The 20532-nt window shown below is 44.8% G+C and overlaps 1 protein-coding gene across 1 annotated transcript in view; it reads right to left on the reverse strand.

Moving 5' to 3' along the window:
* ppargc1b (peroxisome proliferator-activated receptor gamma, coactivator 1 beta) overlaps positions 1–20532 on the reverse strand; it is a 97476-nt gene that overhangs the window by 55430 nt on the left and 21514 nt on the right. The window lies entirely within an intron of this gene.

Consider the following 20532-nt stretch of genomic DNA (forward strand, 5'->3'; position numbering starts at 1 on the left):
TTGATTTTTATTCCGTACTGAAATGAATGGAAACCAATGGCTGCCTGGAGGGCAATAAAATCTGATTCATCAATCTTAAAAAAAAAAAAAAAAAAAGGAAAAAAAAGAAAACTATTGTCTGCTTCATAAAACGGTCACTTTGAGTTGCCCTGAACATTCTCAAAGTGTTTGTAATGAAATGTTGTAATCTACATCATTCTAATAGCTAGAATCTTTTAATTCAACCTACACGCCATGTCCCTGCCTCCGCTACATTTCCCAGAATGTGTTTGGACAAAAAGCTGAAATGAGTTATTATTTATTGAGTTTCTGTGCTGGCCACTCCCCATACTGCCGGATGTTTTCTTTCCTCTATGAGCAGGAAATGTTGGTGCAGAGGAGCAGCTCTAGAAAGCTCTGCCCTCGAACTGCAGTTTTATGAGATATCTGGGCCTCAAAGGTCCCATAAACGCCTTGATTTACTTCATTAATATGATATAATTCTTGCTGAAACGGGTTGTTTGAGCGGGACATTAGACGGCGAGGGATCAATCCGAGGCGTAAAACAACAGGCCAACAGTAACACGAGCAATGAAAAGTTATTTCACGGGTCGGGACGGCTGAGAGATGTGGGATGACTTTATGGCTACACCCGCTAGTTTGAAGACGCACCGTGTTTGGCAGGAGGCGCCACCGACCCCTCCGTGATATCTCCCAAGCATTCGAAACTCGGGAAGGAGACTCGCGACACGCAGATGAAAGGTCAGCATGCGGCTAATGAGAGAGGGAGGTTGGAAGACGCGGAGGGCGTGGGCCTGTGTGTGTGTCTGTATGTCTCTGGTCCAAATATAGAGTCCAGCAATCTGACAAGTATTCATCTCAAAAAGTCAATACCGGCGAGGAGGGAGGGGAGCGAGTGACAGAGAGACAGAGAAAGGATGAGAAGGACAGATGGAAGGTAAGAGAGGCTTGCTTCTCATGGCTGGTGCTAATTGATCATTCCATTTCAATTACTTTGTGTTCACTCCGCTAAAGGCCCCCGAGCAACAATCTCGCCTGTGCGCTGCATGGGTGATTCGGGACCCGCGGTTTGGACTGACGACCAGCCATTTGACCGTGTTTTTCTCTGGGCCAGCCAAAAACTGCACACAGTATAAGAGCCTTAGGACCACTGATGCTCTTTTCTTAATCCGCCTCTCACGGGATCTCTCCTCACTCTCCTCTATACTGTCTCTGTATCTCTGCCTTCATCTGAGTCTAAATATGGAAGTTATTTTTGCAGCCATAGTCGTCATCTGTCTCTCCCTCCCTCTGTCTCTCTCTCTCTCTACTCTCCATTCCTCCTGAGGGCTGCTGCTCCCATGCGACGAGAGAGACACGGAAAGACTTCTAAACATTAGCGGGACCCTGACCCACGCTCAGTTCCTGGAGTCACCCCGCCGCTCGCACCGCGACGCGCACTCATAAAGCCTTCGCGCGTAGCCGAAAGGGCGAGAGGGGGGCGCTGAGGAGGAGGAAGGAGGAGGTGAGAGATTCTGGCGCTGCAGCTCGTCTGGATCAAAGGTCGGCGAGAGGGATCGAAGGTCAACACCCGTCTATTCCATCATCATTCAATCCCTCCTTCAAAGAGCCAGCCCAGAGATGTGGGTGTGTGTGTGAAGTTTTGGGGTTTCGCTGTCCCCTAAACACCTCCCTCTTCATGCAGTGGGAGTCTGGGCGAGGGGACTAGGTTTGTTTTGAAACTTTAGCGCGGCCCAGATTGGATGGAGCTCTGACCTTTACACACCATGGCTGGGATCTATATGTGAGTGTGTGTGAGCGTCTTGGGGTTGAAGGGATACAGTGAAAAACAGCTGTCCCAAGGTGCACACAGACACACACACACACGCAAACCATTTCCAACAAACACGCACTCTTTCTGCCTCACAAACACACGAAGGCATAGACAGTGCTGGCTGCTAGCATAGCCGTCACGGTGTTCTTTTCTCTCACACACACACACACACACACACACACACACACACACACACACACAGTAAAAATAGGCCTCAGGGTTGCTGTGCTTGTCTCCAATTGACTCCCATTCATTTCGACGCAGCCAGCTGCTCATCCAGTAACGGAAAGGTTACAGGTTCGATCCCAACAGCTGATGTGCCCTGGAGCAAAACAACAAACCAGCTGAACAGAAAAACACACACTCAGAATTTAAAAATAAAAAAAGGCAGAAATCAAACCTTTAACGCCAAATTAACACGAAAGTGACACGTCTCAATAACACTAACATTTACTGAAAAACACGCCTCCAGCATCAACATCGACACACATCGCAACACACCAAAGCACTGACCTACACACACACTTCCAGGAGATACAAACATCCACACCATTTGGCCCAGAAGAGACGGCATTACAGTGAAAACGAGCACAGCTGTCACACGCTCGGCCACGCTGACACGCAGCAGCGATTACAGCTGCGGCCGCACAGCCGACTCTGTTTAACGACATTATACAACCAGAATCTGCTTTTCCACACCGTTAAGACAATAATCCACAACTTTAATTTGTACAAATGTCCTGCAATGCACATTAGTAGGTCCACAGTACATGCAATCCATGAAAGCTAAGTGTCTGGAAGGCCTTTTCCAGGAAAAGCGGTCCACTAAATAGGAAGTGACCTCCTTATGTTTATGGAAACAGCAAGATTAGTTATTTAAATCTACTTCATTATCTCCCTCGGAATAAACGGCAACAAATGCTTTTGAGTGAATGGGGAAAACCTGCCACAACGAACCTGCTCTGGTCCAAAAAAAAAAAAAAAAAAAAAAACACCCCGTGCCATCCTGCAAACCCCACCGCACCCGAGAACCACGGTTTGATCTGAGCTGACCTCAGGCTGTGAACCGCTGCTAAATTACCAGCCAGCTAAAGAAAGAGAGCGTTTCTCGGGCCCCGGTGCGTCCCCCCCCTGACAGCGACTCTTGTTCACTGTGTGTCTCCTGTCGCTCGGACGGCTTCATCCAGGGATTCGCGAGGGAAATCGCGGCCAGACGGATATTTCGGAAAGGATGATCTGTCAATCTACGAAACGAAAGACCCGGCGAAATTGCCCTTTATTTGTCAAAAAAGGTAAAAGTGTGAAGCAAACACGAAGACGCTGTTTGATCATAACACTACGTGATCTTTTGGATCTAAAGAGTCTCTTCTAATTCTCTGTCAACATGCGGGCCTTTTCTTTATATGACAGGAATGTCGTAGTAAAGATGAGCCTTGAGATTACTGGGCATAACAAACCGTCTCTGCAAGTTCTACCCACTGGCATTTCTTTAAATCTGAGCGTTTAAGGTTTAAAAACCATTGAGGCTGTTGATTTTTTATTTTTAATTAAATGTCTACAAATTGGGCCGTTTCCCGGGCCAGGGAACTACCGGCTGTCAATGAGGTTAAATTGTATATTTGCAATTGATGTTCTTCATCAGCCTGTTAAAAAACAACAACAAAAAAAAAAGCAATAAAGTTAATTTTTTTTTTTCATTCCATTGCTTACAGGCAGGATCTAGCTTTTTCATACTTATCGGGACCACCATCTTTGTTTCTGCCCATGTCTGCGTCTCCCTGGCATCGAATAGGAAATAAAGGGCTTATGAGCCCCGGTGCCCAACGCGCAAATCAAATTTGTGTGTTCAGCAATTCTTTACATCCGTCTCTGTGCCCTCTGCTTATATACTGCATGTGTGTGTGGGGCAATGCCCAAACCTTAAAACGTTGTACTGTTCAGTTTGAGATCATACTTCTCAATTTCTGACACACAGACACATTTGCGTATGTGCACCCAACAGCTGCATTATTGTACTGTATTTTTCCGCTGTGTTGTTTACACGAAAAGCAGTAGAGTATGGTAAAGTTACACTTTGGAACTCAACTTTATGTTCGTATATGGCGCCTCGAACACCATCGATCGGAGAAGGCAAATAAAGACGAAAAGAAAGGAGAATGCGTAGAAAATAGAGGAAAAGTTAAAGGGACGGTTCCGATGCTTTGGGAAATACGTTTTGCTTTCTTGCCAAAAGGCGGATGAGAAGATTGACGCCACTCATACTATCTGTCACTTCGGTGTGGAGCTGGAGCCAGAGGATGATTAGCTTAGCTCAGCATAAAGACTGGAGTCCTTAAGACCTGTCATCGTCAAGCTACTGCCCGGCAAGAAAGAGCTACGGCGTGTGACCCCCTGGAAAAACCACCCCGTGACATTTTTACATGTTTGTTTTAGTACAAGTGAAACCCATGTCGTATAAGTTGTTACTGGTGAGCTTTAGTAGTGTTGGACGCCGTATTTTCTGGCAGAGCCAGGCTAGGAGCTTTTGCCACGTATCATTTAATATCACTATGGACAAAAATAATTTTACAGCACAAAACAGGAAGATGGCGCTGTTCTTCCACAGCAAACAGAAATGAGGTTTTGGTTGAGTTTTTTTAGTGGAGCCACTGAAAGAATGATGGATAAGAAAATCTTTGACTGAACCCGCAGCATTTCCCTTCAACCGAAGTTTTTTAGACGGCTGAAGTGGTTTAGACAAGACACACTGTCTCGACCGTGGTCTCATTTCCTCTCACACAAATGAAAAATTTCATCGTGCGTCAGCCTCGTCAAAGTTCCCATGAGCAGGAGCAAACCCCGCCTGCTTACCGAGAAACACTCGCAGCTTAGTGTCTTTTAATGTGAGAGAGGCTGACACCGGCTTCAGAATCCGACAAATACAAAATGACTGGCGGCAAACAACCCAAATTCTCAAAGAGTAACTCGAGTCTGAGCCACAAAAAATCAACAATCCCGCACACAGCAGGTGCTCAGTCAATGCACGCCGGACTTCAAATCAAACAGCCGTCCCTGAATGTGCGTGGTGGACGTCGGATTCACCCCTCTTGCTCAAAATTCCGCTTTTTCATCCATCATGCCTTTATTTTGTATTTTCCCCCACACCTTCCAAACGCATCATAAAAAGCAGTGGGTCGTCTATCAGACGCACTCAGGCGTTAAGGCTTAATACAAAGGCCGCTCTCGCCGTTGTTTTTAAAGCTAGACCCCCTCGCCATATACACACAGTCACACACACTGATGTTTTTCTCCCCAGAGTGAGATTGTTTTTGATGCAGCGTTCAAAAAACATAGTTTTCAATCAGAAATACTTTGATTTTCAATTACAAAAAGCGATTGCATTCCCCAGCAGCTTTTGTATTTCATCTGTTCTTTTTGCTGCTATTGTGTCTGTGTGTGTGTGTATGTGTGTGTGTATGTATGTATTGTGTTGTATAGTGTGAGTCAGCGTCGTTCCCTGCTGTCTCATTGGAAGCAGAACACTGCGACCACTAATGCACTCACACACACACACACACACACACACACACACGGGTAGGTGCAAGCATGCACACACAAGGAGGAAGGGACAAACTGCAGACTCACACACTTCCTACATGTACATGACAGAATACACAGACTTACACACACACACACACACACAGACAGACATGGCAGGGGAAGCGTGTGTGTATGTCAGAGTGTGTGTTAACTGACTCATCTCATCAGTATCATGCTAATGTGAAGACAGACGGCTGGGCCATCTGCTCACAAAGCAACCGCACAGCAGCAACTTTTTCGAGCGACGTCCCTCAGCAACATTGCCCTCGATGAGCAGAGTGATTGGCTGATCAGAGCTGAGACTGAACGGAGTGAGGAAACACACTCACATGGTACACTTTGTTCTCCATTTTTTTTTTTAACAGACCTAATTCCCTTTAGCCTGCAGCTATGGAGGGCTAATCTTTAGCCTGGTTGTGTCTACGAGGCTCAACGAGGCTTACTAACTAGCCTGGTTTCAGCTAGAGAGCGCTGCCCAGACTACAGTGGGTTAATGTTTAGTCTGATTGTGTCTGCGGGGCTTCTAGAGACTACGTAAAAGGTTAGCTGTACAACCCAGAAAGCTTATAGAGTTTAATGTCAGCCTGGTTTCCGCTGCAAGGCTAAACAGGGCTAGAAATCTGTTTTAATACTACAGGGGCAAACAGGTCTAGTCAGGTCCCATTCATAGGGCTACCGGCTTTAGTGATACCTTGTGTATAAACTAGTGAGTACTTCCCCATTTATTTTACACTAATTCCATGAGTTTAAACGATTGCTCCTATGGTTGCAATGTTGTAAGAGCGCTGGATGTCAAGTGTCTGCGCCCAAAGTGTTCTGACCAACCTCCCCTGACCCACGAAAATTGAAATTAATTGAATGCATCAACCAGAGATTTGGAAGACTTCTGTTAAAAGGCTGTTAACTCCCAAATAAGGAAAGAAAAACAAATCAATATTGATAACACCGGAGGGAATTATCACGAGCAAACGGCATTTTTACTCGCACCTCTGTGTCAAGCACTGTGCTTCCTGGGTATCCCAGAATGCATCTGCCGGTTAATACAGAGGGATTAGAGCGAGACATTGTTTGGGTGAACTGAGAGATTTGCAGTTTTCAGCGGAGACAAAAAAAAGGGGTGAAAAGGGCTTTTCAGGATGTATCAGTGTGTGTATAAATCTGAGATTACGCTAACTGGCACGCCGGGGTCATTCGTGGATGACTGGGTGAATTAGGCCCATATATGCAGTACTGGCGCTAACAAGTAAAAACCCTGCCACTCCGAGTTTATGATTTTGATGTTTAAACTTCAGCTGAAGCGCAGAAGGATCATTAGTAGGTTGGGAAACGAGAATTAGTCTCATCACAGCCTCAAAAACCTGGCAGACCCTACCCGGATAAAGGTTCACCTTCTGTGGACAGCAGCAGATCCTTTTTAAATGATGGTGAGTATCCAAACTTTTGAATGATTGTTGGTGCACAAGTGCTGTCAGATGATGATTCTGCCTACAAGACAACTTTCTGGGGGAAAAAAATCCAGCTTATCAAAGGAGGTTCTGCTTTGGTTATTGTCGTAACGACTGCATTTTATTCTCATGGAAGCACACGCAGGCGAAGCACATTTAACCTTTATTTAACGAGGACGGTTTGTTTAGATCCGGATATCTCCGTAAACCCAGCATGGAAAAAACAAACTTTGAAGTAACTTAATTACAATAAGAAAGTCTACATAGGTGTCAGGAACAAAGGTATTCTGCTGTCAAATGGAAACCTGCAGTGACAAAACGGTACTGTAATATTTTTCCTGGCAGTGTTATGTAAACACACACACACACTCACACACACACACGGACACACACACATAATTAACAAAGCTCCGAAAACACAACTAAAGGCCTCCAACTCTGCCGCTTCACACACTCCTGCAGTCAACTAACAGCATTATTCTGACAAATAACCTGTAATTCCAACCAGTGGCCCGACGCCAACACAAACTTTCAACTCTCTCCATCGACATACACACACATACACACACACACACACGCACACACACACTAATTCTCTACACACTGTTTAATTATGGTATTTCCGACAGCTGAAGCGGAAATGTCTGTTGTCTGATAACTAATTTGGCTCCATTAACGGGATATATAACAATGCTGTAAGCAGCAGAGGAAATCTATATCATTTGTATGTTTTTATCGTTTTCTGCTTCTGTTTTACCAACTACAAGTAATCATCCAAGTGGGAAAAAAACAAAAAGTCACCGGGATTTGTCCTTTTTTTTTTTTTTAGTACAGAGCGGTGCCGACGTACATGAAGCATCTCAAGGAAACTTTGACTCAAATTATCATCATTTACTGCATCCCGAAGCCAAAAGGAAATCCTTGAAATTTATTTTCAAGCCGGGCGATTATTTCAAATCGTAAATATATTGTGTGACATTCACGTATTTTTCCTGTACGTGAACATTCTGCACCTGCATCTCGCATCCCAGTTTCCTCCTCGGTTCAGCCTGGCCTTCATTTTCTCATCTTTTCATCCATTTTAATAACTAGGCCACAAAAACAACAACAGTAAGAGTTTGGATTGCAATCACCATTTCATTAACCTGAGCAGGAACGGCATTAAAATGGCAACTTTCCGGTATCCCTGCTGGATCCCTGCAATCACTCAGGTTTTACCTTAGGAAACTGTATTAGCGAGTGCAACGCTGAAGTTAGGCCAAATTAACATATTCGTGCAAATCTCAAAGAGAAAAAGGAATCAACACACCCCAGTTCCTGCAGTAGCATTTCAGCTGCCACTTTATCCGACCTACTGTACTGAATATGAGTCTGCAAGAGGAAATAAGAGAAAGAAAGTGACTCACGAGCAGCAGATTAGTGGCGTCAGGTTAGTGTCAACAGTAAAAAGTGTAAAGTCCAGTCAAATCCAAACCTCGTTGGTCTTTTGTTCATTTCAAACAAAAGCAGAGCTGAATGAGTATCACTATCATCACCATTATTATCAACAGAAGCAGGATCCGGAAAACATCAGTGAAGTCTGTTTAGCCAGTCAACTAGAGTGTCACGCGACTTCAAACCTCAATCCTGGCCGTGTTTTCATTCAAAACAGCAGATCCTCTTCTATCGAACCACAGGACACCATGGGAAAAAAAACCTCAGGGAGATTTAAAAACCACCGTGAAACCAAGTTCTTTTAGATTTACCATCTCAGTTATGGGATGTGTTTAAAACTTTAGACTTAGAACCGGCTGATATCCAACTTCACGACTGAAAATAATTGATTTATGAGATTCTGTATTGAGAGTCAGGTCAGTCTTCCAATAAACTGACCAAATAGCAAACCTTAGCGCCAACCGTATTGTTGTTTGATGAATTTATGAACATTGATGAGTTCACAGAAAGGTTTGTTACGTCAATCATGGATATATTTCAGGTTTAATCGACAGTCAAAAATCGAGTGTCTATTGCACCCGGGTGTAAATAGTCACACGGCAGCTATTCGGCTATTTACACCCGTATGGAACGGCCGATGCCTAAGCGCCTTGTTTTTTCGCCTTCACCAGTTCGTGCAAATTGATGCAATGCAACCATTTAATATGCACCATACGCCGGGTGGGGTTCTCGTCTGCAACCGTCGGGCGCTTATTAAACTCTGCTTTCTAGCAGTAAGGCTTTAGGAAGTCAGGTGAGGTAGTATAAAGAGTGACAAAGTCCATGTAAGAAGGAGGTAGTGGGGCATGAATGGGTCAAGCACAGGACTTTCACCCAGGAGACTGGAGTTTGACTCCTGTGTGAAATCAAAAGTTGATATTGACTCAATGTTAGACTCAGTTGTTTTTTGTTTGTTTGTTTGTTTGTTTGTTTGTTTTTTAAAAAAAATATCCGTCGTAGTTTGGTTAGGTTTGGGCAACAAAGCTACTTGGTTAGGTTTGGGAAAAGACCACGGTTTGGGTTAAAATAGCCCATTTCACAACTTTAGTCACGTGTTGGAAAACCTTTCTGACAGAACCTCTCCCATGTGACCCATTGAAGTGATCCAGGAAGGCCTAAAACCCAGGTGTAACCGGACACATTGGCTATCCACCCTGGGTGCAAACAGCATCTGCCTAATTCTTAACCAGCTCTTAACCATAAACTTACCAAGCCCCTGATTGTTTTGGTTGGACACGGCGAGCTCACTTAAACCAATGACCCAATATTTACTGATGAAAACCTTGTGACTCGAAGTGAAAACGTACTTGCGACATCAGAGCAACCAGTCAGCTTTGAGCAACTACAAGGACGCAGACCCGCTGAATGCTGAAGGTCAGCGCTGACAAATGCACCCAACAGCTCATAAAAACCTACTTTCACCATGTCAAACTAATCTCTGCCTAAAGTCAACAAGTCATCCATTCTATCAACAGCTGAGCTGAGAGACGCAGTGTGGCTTAATTTAAACATATTGTTCAAACAGCGATAGGTTAAATACACAACGGTAAACCGCGGGCCCACACCTTTACATTTTTATGAGACGTAAAAAGCTGTCACTCATCGGGGCTGCTCACCGAGATGCAGCCCGTCCCGCGCACACACATTCTAAGAGCTCACCCAATTGCATTGTGCAACACACAGTGACATTTCTTGGGGTTACTACACCATGTTGGCTGCTTCCCTCGCCTCCTGCATCTCCTTGGAGACGGTCAGCATTGCAGAATTGGCCCTCTGAACACACACACAATGTCACTCTCACACACACACACACGCATAAACACTTCTAATTCTCCCCCCTCTCATTCAAATCTGTGAATCGTCTCTATTTCAGCAGCCAAAGTGGTGATGGAGAACCAGAAGAAGAGGACGACACTGGCAGGCCGCGTTGTCCTCAAACGACCCGCGACACACACCGAAGAGCGCACACATATGTGACACACGAACACACACACACATGACCAGGCCTCGGGCACCCACATGGGGACTCAACATGTGAAAGAGAGACAGGGAGAGAGCGCGAGAGGGAGGTGGTTTCTGAGGCCAACTGCTTGACAAAATGTGAGCTTGGTTTGCATTCAAATTCCCTGCGGCAGACTCTCACAACTGCTGCTGTCACTAAAGAAGAAGAGAAAGTACGTACATTAAATGATACATCAAGCGTCCACTGGGTTCCTTGACTTTTTCCTCCTCTCATTCTCTTACTCCTCTGTGCTCTCCTCTTTTTCCTCAACGCTCTCATCTTCTCCCATTTCCTCCTCTATTCTAACTCCCTTTTTTCTTTTCCGTCCTACCTCCTCTCCTTTAACCCCATTTCTCTTTCCCCTACTATTCTCATTCTCTTCTCCTGCTTCCTCGACTCCCCTCAAACCTTTGCTTCTCCTCTCCTTTCCCTCGTTCTCTTCCTTTCCTTTTCTCTCCTCCAGTGCTCGTTTCACCTCCTCCCTCTTCTTTTCCTTCCTTTGGTCCTTTCCTTTCTTTTCTCCCCTTCCTATCCTTCCCTCCGACACTTGCATCCTCCTGTATCCTCCACTCCTCCTCCTTCATCTCCTTCTCCATTTCCTTCCCACTCCTCTTAGGGCCTCTTACCTATGACCTCTCCTTTCCCTCTCCTTCTTTCCCATTTCCTTTCAGTCCCTCCTGCCCTTGCTCTCCTCCACTTTGCTCTTTTTACCTCTCGTCTCCTATTTCCTACTTCCTCCTCTTTTCCTCTCTCTTCTCTTCTCTTCTCTTCTCTCTCCCCTTTGCTCTCATTTCTTCCTCTGTCCCCTTTTCCCTGAGTCACCCCGTGTCTTCCTCTCCTTTTTTCCTCTCCTCCTCCTCCCGTCTCTGCCGTCCGTATCAGCTGGTATGCTGCAGTCACGAAGGTCACACAGCTCCTGCCTGAAGGACAAACTGTGGTGGTGGATGCAGCATATGCCGTTATGCAGTACAACATGTGAGAGCGTAGCATGGAAACAGTGCAGCTATAAATATAGTATGCAGCAGGCTCTGTGAATCCTGCCCTCCCTCTGCTCTCTGTAGTGCAGCCTGCTGTACCTGTAAGTGTAAAAGTATCGGTGAAGAAACAAAACTAGACGAGACATGTCGGAGAATTATTGAATTCGGCTTGAAGCTTTTGCAACTTCGCCTCCCTCTCTCGCTCTTTTATTTATAGACTTGGCATCCACAGAGAAGTAGCTAGTAATCCACACCAGGGTTCCACCTGAATGGGTTTTGAAGGCCAACCCTTGCGTGTCAACACAATTTGGGGTCACTGCCGTGGAAAGACGACTTGGTTTACCTCCAAATTTTACCACTTTCATGCCAAATAGTTGAGAGTTTTCAGTGTTTTCCCCAGATTTTTTCTAACTTCTAAAACTGCATTCGGACCATCATGGACCATCAAACTTAAAATCCAATGTAATTAAATTTGTTTTTAACGGGTTGATTTAATAAAACTTTTAAAGGTTATTGCCTCAATGTGTAACACTGGTGTATTCAGCTACTATCACCAGTCTGTCTTAGACTTGCAAAGCATATCTCTTCACTTTCAGGTTTGGTTTGCTCTGCTTGTTCGAAACATCATGCTCCCCAGTTATTTTTATCATCAGTGTTTCCTCACTTCAATAGAGCTATTCATGGATGCCTGGTCAGGAAAGATCTAAAATGAAGATTACTTGCTCAATTATTGCATTTGAAGCAACCGTCAGTGATGTTTGGTGGATGTTTTATTGCTTTGGTTTTCAGGCTAGCGAAGCTGTTGCCACTACAGAAGCCATACGTTTGTCGCTCAGTCGGAATACATGAGGTTGCTTGGCTTTGTCAGAAGTCTAGCTAAATATCCCACCAATGTGTTTTAAGCAGCTGATTATTCTCAGATTGCAGAAGGGGCTTAGATGTTTTCAGTCAGATGAGGCAGTTTTCAAACAGGCACATCTAGTGCGTTACAGCCTTTATCTGTAGCCATTTTCACTCAGGCTCTATTTTTTACCGAGGTCTGACGGCTAAGAAAAGTGTTTCTCTTCCCCAGGGCTCACAACACTGTGCTTGGCCCAGATAGACACAAGGCTAAGCCACAGCCCAGTCAGGTGCTATGATACCAGTAATGTAGACTGACAGCTCCCTTAATGGCAAATAAAGCGAATGATGTGACAGTGGAAGTCTATATTTAGGATGTTTTAGTTGGCTGTGGTTAAAAAAAAGAATTTTAAAAGAATGTTTTTTCAGTTTGTGCTGTGCATTTTGCATTTAAAAAAATTAATTTAAAAAAAAAGCATGTGAGCATTTGTGATGCAGCAAAAAATGTGCAAAATCTCATCCCGTCTCAGAATTTAGTGCCGTATGAAATAGATTAACGAAACACAGCACATTACAGATGACCATTTACTGTCTATCAAATGAAAGTTAAATTTGCTGAGCTTTTTACTCAGAACAGGTCAAAATCATCTACTAACTGACATCCTGAGCCAATAAAATGTTGCCTGGTTCGCTTCAGAAAGTGTTTAGACACACCCACAACAAAGCAGCAAAGCAGTTTTAATGCAAAACCTTGTTGCTGAAAGTGACTGATACCAAATGCCGCATCACAACATCACCTTACGGTAAAATTAAACAAAATCCAATCCACATGACGTAGACGTAGAAAGTATTAAATGGTGTAAACTCTGAATGACAACAATACTCTCCTTCAAGATCCAATTTCAGCCCAGCCAGTTTTAATCGTTTGCCTGCTGCTCTTATGCAGAGTGCAGCAGCGGGATGAGCTTCAATTTCAGAGATCAACAACAACATTGAGATGTGTGAGGCTTTAAGCATCCCGACAGCTTCAAAAGCATTTTCCGACAGCCTTAAACCACCTTCTGACTCCCACAAAGAACTCAAAATAATCCAACGTGAGGAAACCGAAAGCGGCCTGTGTGGTCATGAGACTGAGCTGGCCTCTGCTTCGAAGCAGCCCTGGCTTACATACTAGCCAATCAGAGACGTTGGCCTATGGACCTAGCGTCTAAAGGTGATGGGTGCTGCCTAGAGGTCGAAGGGTCTCCAAGTTAAACACGAACGAGCGAAACAACTCATAGAAAATAACAGAACAGATTGTCCTCTTTCACATTTATTCGAGCACCTTTGATCAGGTTTCATCACAAGAGCACTGTGTCCTCTGGCCCAGGCCTCACGTGCACACGGCCATGCACGCACGCACACACAAATGGTCTGAAAGTGACCTCACAAGCATGCAAACTACAGCAGCTTTTGAGGCACATCTTCTACGCACACCAAGTACTCCCACACGAAAATAGAAGGGGGTATTTTAGTCACGCACACACAAGGCTATAAATATGTTGTGCAAGTGCGCTTTAATGTTTGTATGCAAGTGCGTGTGTGTGCGCGTGTGTGTGGTGTGTGTGTGTGTGTGTGTGTGTGTGTGTGTGTGTGTGTGTGTGTGTGTGTGTGCAGAGAGGTGACAGCAGATGCAGCCCCGGCTCTGCAGCCCGTCCTATCCATCACTGTCAGTGCAGCCAGGTGGACAGAAACACACTTGCATACATATACAGTATATACACACATATACATGTTATATGGATATGTATGTGTACATGTATACATGTATATATATATATATATACACATATGTACATATACACATATATATATACACACACACACGTATGTATACACATATACACCCAGAATAGAAACGTAAGGAAACATAAATGCAGGAAAGGGAAAAATAAAAGCATGACTAGGCATTAACACATCAACTTACAGTAGCGTTTACCACTGGGCCAGCGGCAACACACCAACGGGCAGGCAGTCACGCATGACCAGAATAAACAGAACATACAGAGCCTTGACTATTGACCTCTTTTAACCCTTCTTAGAAGCAGGCTAGGTAACTAAAATTCGCAGATATATATGTGGCTTCGGGACGAAAATACCTGCCGTAAAAGCTCTGTGAGAACAACCGTGTCAATCGTATACTGCCGCAGGTATGAAGCAGTTGGTCAGCAAGCGCCTTGCTAAAGGGCACGCCTGTCAGACCCGATGGCACACGGTCCATGACTTCTGATGCATTTCCTCCACTCACATGTAGATGATTGGGATGACTGTGACGGCTCCAACGGTTATTTTAGAAGAACACTGGCAGCTCCAGCTGAAGATTTCTGTCAGGGCACCACCAGTGCTCAAGACTGACTTTTTCAGGGGAGACCTGCCAGGAAGGCACGGCACAACAAGCTGACCAGATGAGGCCACTTGAACATTTTAAAGATCTGCCATGGCTGCCCCGATATTTATCATTTACGCCTCCAAATGGTTTAGAAATAAATTCATTAAGTTCCTTGAAAAATCTCTACACAAGTAGAACCTGTAGCAAGAGGAAGCTATTTCAGTGCTGCATCCCCCACAGCTTCACCACATGAAGTGGACACACAGTGTATCTGCTCTTTCTACCGTATAATCATTTTCAGGGAAATGTGACACACATATGAACACGCATTAATAGAGTGGACTTCTGTCTTTCTGTTCGTTGAGGTCAATCCCAAACAAAATCCAACCCTGTCTGATCAATTCCCAGCGGGTGTTCCCACAGCAAACGCGGGAACTCCCCGTCTCTAGCGAGAGACACCGGGACGTGTGTGCGGCGGAGGTCACACCTGTGCAGTGTCCATTGCCGAACGCAGGCGACTAGGGCTAGACTGTAGAGCCAGCAGCTCTGCAACCAACATGTTAACCTACCTACAGGCCAGCACACGCTTCTTCAGCATACGGCCACGCTGAGTGCACGCGGGTGACGTGTACACACACACACACACACACAGAGACGCATACAGGCCGGCCGTAAGCGGCGCGTCAGTAGCTGCTATGATCAAGTGCCCGACCTCCCACCTCTGCTACGATGACTGGTGCCTGTCTTCGGCAAACGCACGCTAACAAACACACACAACACACACGGAAGTGACTGACGCGCTCGTATAGCTGCAGACCCCCCGGCCTCCATACCCCCTACCTCAGTCCCCCACTTAGTCACTTCTCACCACCGGCAGCATCCTGTCAATGCTTCACACACACACACACACACACACACACACACACACACACACACACACACACACACACACACAAACACATGACCATAAATATACAAGGACACCGACACACACACACACACAAACCCATCCCTACGCAAGCATGAAAATAGGCAACAAACACACTGTGTCATCATGCACAGACACACAATCATTTCTACGTGCACACTCACAAAAAGGAGACCTTGTCGCACAATCACTCACACACACACACAAACACACACACACAGGCAGCGGAGGGTGGCCAGTGCAATCAGCGACTCTGTCCTTGAGCAGAGTGAGGGATGCCGGGGTGACACATCATTACAGAGGCAACTCTGTCTCTCTCACACACACACACACACACACACACACACTGTGATGAGCTACAGCCCTCTCAGGTCCATGCATTAAACACACCAGACAAATACAAACAGTGTATTAGAAAAACTGAAGTTATGTTCACCACAGACTTGAAAAAGGACAAATTCTAACTGTGTCCTTATTATTCTCCTCTAAACCAATGACATTTTGGTTCGTTTCATTAGAGATGAGGAATGTTGCTAAACCTTCTTGAAGCCTTTCCCGCCTTTCTCTCTCCATTTCCCAACTTTTACACTCGCTCAGTTTTCAATTAAACTGAAGAGGTGTTTCATCATCTCTCTTGATCCTCCATCTACCTCTCTCCCCTCTCTGCCCTTTTCAGCGTTTTTTTTAACTTCTCCGTAACTTTGTCTCCTTCTCTGTCCTTCGTAAACTTTTATTTTCTCTTTCCCTCGTGTTTTATCGCTTTTTTGGTGTTTGAATTTGACTCCACAGATTCCTGCCACGCACCACATAATGACCAGTGAAGAAGTACGGAAGTAAGGAAGGAAGGAAGGAAGGAAGGAAGGAAGATCCCTCAGTCCACTCAGCATCAGAGGCAACGTTTCTGATAGCGCCGTCAGTTTTCCCAAAAATCAAGCTCGGACAAGTTCCATGATGAAGTCCTGAAACAATACCAATGGGCCGCCTATCATTGCGTATAAATCTTGCTATCTTATCAGTGATGGCATTTTACAAGCCTCTGGCAAGGGGCCTGCTGAAGCTGATTGCGTCGAACAGTAGGCAGTCAGACGAGGCTGCACACTTGACTTCGATCCACTCGTCTATGGTGCCTGCGCTACCTCGCTTCAGTGGCAATCTACTGTAACAGGAAAGTCTGCAGATTTGTTGTCGTTGCAGTGTAAGAAGGCAGCTTTGGAAAAAAGTCGACAAAGAGACTAATGTTTGCTGGTTAATTTGCCATCGACGGCGTGGAACCCCAAAACACACACTGCTTCTCAGGTGCTTTGGGGTTGTGATTGTCCGCTCGGGACGGCTTTGCTCGCTGGCGTCCTCCATATTCGTAGCAAACTACATAACATTCCTAGCTCAGTTTACTGTCAGTAGGGCAAGGCATAGGTCAAGCTGACGGTGCAGAGCGCCCGTTGCTCGATCACTAACCAGACGCCTTCCAACACCCCCTAGTTTTGGAAGGCTCCCGCTGGTCACATTCTTCACCAGTGTTTCAACCTGCAGAGATTCAGACGTTAGCAGACTAGGCTGCTTAACCAAATGTGAGGAGATAACCAGGGCTTAGTGGCTTAACACACACAGAATTAGTCCAGTACATCCAGCTGCACTGCTCTGGAAGTTACAGTACAACAGACTGCAATGTTTCAGTCTAACTTCTGAAATGTAGCTGAACGCTGAACTAACCTGTGGACATTTTAGGAGAACACCGATACTTTCTGGAATCAAAAATCTGACTGTTTGCAGTCACGGAGCAATGACGTGAACAAAATGTGCTGCGAGACCATGCCGGTATTGACATATTTGCTCTATCTGGGCATATTCTAATGCACAAACCTCTAGTTTTTATTCAAATAATATTCCTTCAGACAAGTGTAAAAATGTTTACTCCTTGTGTTTTTAACCAGCACTGTTGTGATGAAAAACCTCGTTTCAAGTGTAACCTGGCCAAGAACATGCAGAAACACATTCGGTATAAAACCAGTTAGGTAAACCCTCAATCGCAAATACAGCATGAGGAAATAACTTATTTACCTACTGACAAGCGTGTGACTTTTCCTGAGGTCTGCTCCAAGCGCAGGGAGTAGAACACATAAATGTCCCTCTTTTCCTAATTTTGAAGTTTTTCTACTCAAGGAATCATAACTTGCAAAAAATAAGCACCTGGATGGAAACTCAGGTAGTAAATAGTCACATCTAGTGTTTTGATATCTAGTGCTTCCTCTTTTTGTACAAAACAGCATAGAAATAGATCCGTTTTTACCAAACAAATTGTAAAATTTGGCAGTTCTATTTTTTGAAGTTTCCCCAGGATCTTCTAATGAGTCTGAAGGCCTTTTTAGAGCTGCAGCAACAAGAAAAGACCCATTTGACTAAACTCACAGATGGTTAAATGGTAGAAATTTGCACATTTGCATGCACGCACACAAACACACACGCTAATAAAAGCGAGCTTGGCCTCTGCCCAATCAAACAAAAGTCTGAAAACAACCTACAGAAGCAAGAGAAATCACACGCTGAGAGCAGAGGAGATGAGACGAGGAAGCCAATCAAGGAAAGGAAGCGGAGGGAAAGCGAAAAAGAAGATGAAAACAGCGAAAAGGAAGCAAAGAAAGCAGGAGACGTGAGAAAACAAAGTTTTGAGGAATATTGCTTGAAATTGGAGGGGGAACAGGGCAAGGGAGAAAAGAGACATGAGAGCCAAGATAACACTAAAAGAAAGAGGGGACAGAATCAGAGCAGAGGAGGAGAGAAGCGAGGAGAGAGGGGAGAGGTGAAAAGGAGTAAAAAGAAGAGGAAAGGAGAGGAAACAAGAGGACGAAACGAGGAGACCAAAACATCAACAGTAATATTGATGAATCAACAGAAAGTCTAAGAGGATTTGGGAGATTTTGGCTCCACAAACTGCTGGAGAGAGAGATTATCTCTTTCACATACACACAACGACAAAATATACACAAGCAAACAGACACTTTTAGCAAAATGCAGCAACCTCCGGTGTAACAACAACGTGTGTGAGAAGTCTGACAGAGAAACCTGTTTGTGTGTGTGTGTGTGTGTGGCCTCGTCACTGGACTGCAACGCACGTGACAGAGAAACTCATGCAGCAGCAGAGCCATATTAGGTAGAGAAAAGAGAGAGAGAAACAAAGACAGAGGGACGTAGACTTTGTACCACAACCTTTGACCTCCTGGTTTATCTCTAAACACAGGTCTGCCGAAAGTGAACCTGCTCCTGAGAGGCTGCGTATGTGTGTGTGTGTGTGTGTGTGTGTGTGTGTGTGTGTGTGTGTGTGTGTGTGTGTGTGTGTGTCGCTGCAGCTGTGGCAAGTACAAAAGCCAGAATGTGTGTGTAAGTGTGTGTTCATCATCAGACGTGAAGCCGCGCGGGCTTTGAACTTCCCAGCTGTCCCATCAAAAGATCTGCAGCTTCTCTACATCACACACACACACACACACACACACACACACACACACACACACAAAAACACACCACATTCACTTATTTTGCCATTATGTTCTTGCTGGTTCCCAAAAACACACCCAAACGCGCACACACACTCCCATCCACCCATACTATGACAGTACATGCTAAATGCTGTATGTACACAAATGAAATCATAAACAAACACAGTGTTCTCTTTTATTTTGCCATTATGGCTGGATTTGCCCACACAAACACACAGCTACACACACACACACACAGCTACACACACACACACTATTCATCTTTGTTCTGCATCTGGTCATTTCACTCTTTCTATGCCAATTATAAATAAACAATAATACCATTGTAATTTTATAAATAAACGACACAAATGCATTTACAAAACCAGTAAATAGATAAAAACAACACATTTATTAACCCTTTACTATTCCACCTGCAGGATTCTACCACTGTGTAGAACTTTCATTAGCACTGTGAAAATGTATATAAATAATCGTACTGTAATGTCCGTGTCAATAGCGTAGACTCTCACATTTATTCATCACAGTGGTCTGTTATAACAATAGTCCAAAAACAATGAATGTCAGCGCAACGGAACAACGGAAACCCTACAGACGTCAGCTAAGGTTTAAATGTCAGGTACATTTTTTTTTAAAAGTCAAATGCATGATAAAGGCCTGTGACGATATGAAACAGAAACCGCAAATTCTATCACTTAAGAAGCTGTAGCCACAGAATGGCTGACTTTTGTGCTTGATGAATGATCAATGATTGATAAATTATCCAAACCGTTGTTTTCTCAGCACCAGTTTGACATTTAGTCATATTCACGCGGCAGAAAAAAAAAAAACCTCTTCAAGGAGCAGTAAAAGAAAAGTATGTTCCGTCTAATTTTTCATTTTTTTGTCTCTCAGGCAGCAGCCGCTTCGGTAAATGTCCCTCCCTGTCTCCACGTCCGCAGCAAATCTTTCACCTGGCAGGCCGGAACTGGCCTTCACACACACACGCACGCACGCACACACACGCACGCACGCACACACACACACACACACACACACGCACACACACGCACACACACACACACACACACACGCACTCGCGACCACACGCACAGGCTCGGACAAAGCGCAGGTAGCAGGTTAGCTCTGAAAATGTCGCAGTAAATAACACAAAGGTTGGGAAAGGCAGCTGATGTGAGACCTTGTGTGTGTGTGTGTGTGTGTGTGTGTGTGTGTGTGTGTGTGTGTGTGTGTGTGTGTGTGTGTGTGTGTGTGTGTGTGTCGCTGCAGCTGTGGCAAGTACAAAAGCCAGAATGTGTGTGTAAGTGTGTGTTCATCATCAGACGTGAAGCCGCGCGGGCTTTGAACTTCCCAGCTGTCCCATCAAAAGATCTGCAGCTTCTCTACATCACACACACACACACACACACACACACACACACACACAAAAACACACCACATTCACTTATTTTGCCATTATGTTCTTGCTGGTTCCCAAAAACACACCCAAACGCGCACACACACACATACACACCAGCACACACACACTCCCATCCACCCATACTATGACAGTACATGCTAAATGCTGTATGTACACAAATGAAATCATAAACAAACACAGTGTTCTCTTTTATTTT

This window comes from Xiphias gladius, chromosome 23 (assembly GCF_016859285.1).
Source record: "Xiphias gladius isolate SHS-SW01 ecotype Sanya breed wild chromosome 23, ASM1685928v1, whole genome shotgun sequence".
NCBI lineage: Eukaryota > Metazoa > Chordata > Actinopteri > Istiophoriformes > Xiphiidae > Xiphias > Xiphias gladius.